Below are 1,716 nucleotides of genomic sequence, written 5' to 3' on the forward strand. Positions count from 1 at the left end.
ATATATATATATATATATATATATATTTTATTTTATTATCACACCGGCCGATTCCCACCAAGGCAGGGTGGCCCGAAAAAGAAAAACTTTCACCATCATTCACTCCATCACTGTCTTGCCAGAAGGGTGCTTTACACTACAGTTTTTAAACTGCAACATTAACACCCCTCCTTCAGAGTGCAGGCACTGTACTTCCCATCTCCAGGACTCAAGTCCGGCCTGCCGGTTTCCCTGAATCCCTTCATAAATGTTACTTTGCTCACACTCCAACAGCACGTCAAGTATTAAAAACCATTTGTCTCCATTCACTCCTATCAAACACGCTCACGCATGCCTGCTGGAAGTCCAAGCCCCTCGCACACAAAACCTCCTTTACCCCCTCCCTCCAACCCTTCCTAGGCCGACCCCTACCCCGCCTTCCTTCCACTACAGACTGATACACTCTTGAAGTCATTCTGTTTCGCTCCATTCTCTCTATATATATATATATAATATATATGTGGGTGTGTGTGTGTGTAATCACCAGCAAAGTCAAACAGGAGGAAATGGTTACTCAGACAAAGAATAATTACACAAAAGTAAACAAATAAGAGTTTATTGTAAAAGCTTACCATCTATGTACATCAACAAAAGGGGAACAACAACAACAACAGCGTCGCTCGTCTATACAAATTAAGAGTTGAATAACGTTGGAGGTTGTCAAGGCTTTTACATTTATCATTAAGTAGCTACGGGAAATAAATACATGAATAAATAATAACAATAAATGATTAGTAATTTCTCTGTCAGCCTGTTATGATTATTTATCGTTATAAAGGTATATTAATTTACTAAGAGAATATGTTGGCAATCAGGTGTGTTCTTCTTCACACACCTGTCCAATACCTGGCCACTTGTATTTTGCATTCCCGTGCAACAACAGTATTTCAATTTTATACACTTCATGCAGGAAATTAACAACCAAATATAATTAGTAGATTTCTGTGCACAAATTAGTTATCTTTTTTTTTCTTTTATTGGACCAAAAATATTGTGATTTTATTTGGGGGGGGTTGCCCACAAGGACTTGTTTGTCACAGAGTGATGTGGACAAAATGTTTTTAGATATAACAATTCCTAAATTAGAAAAGAGATCTCTGTGATGGGAATGCAACCGTTGAGCTAAAGATGTGGCCAGTAGCGCGATATTCTTATGAAAATTATATCAAGTCTTTGGTCTGATTTCTTGTCATGAAAAGAAAAATGTCACCCGTTTTAAAAAAGTTTAAAAATTTCGAGAGTATTTTTTTATGTAAAAAAAAAAAAAACAATAACAACTAGTCCTGTGTCCAAAAATTAGGGTCTAATATCTTAATAGTATTTTTCAAGAGTTAAGGACGTTAAGCCCCTCAACAAATTCTCTTAAAACGATACTAATGAGGTAAAGTTGAGAGGTGAAGAGAGAGAGAAAAAAAAAAATAAACCACTTGATCTCTCCCACTCGGCAACAGCGAGTTACTGCAGTTATGACAAGTGTAAACACTGATTCATCGGAGGTTGAGCGGTGAGTGTCGTAGAAAGTAGTGAAGAGGACAGTGAAGGTCACAAGCGTGAATGAGGGAAGACTCGAATCACTCAAGAGTTACCATTGATGACATGATAAATAAATAAATGTTTAGGAACGTACTGGTAAGAGTCAATTTATTGAGCAATGTGTCCGTTTTAAAACAAGAAAAA

The sequence above is a fragment of the Cherax quadricarinatus genome, chromosome 22 (assembly GCF_038502225.1).
Source record: "Cherax quadricarinatus isolate ZL_2023a chromosome 22, ASM3850222v1, whole genome shotgun sequence".
Taxonomy (NCBI): Eukaryota; Metazoa; Arthropoda; class Malacostraca; order Decapoda; family Parastacidae; genus Cherax; species Cherax quadricarinatus.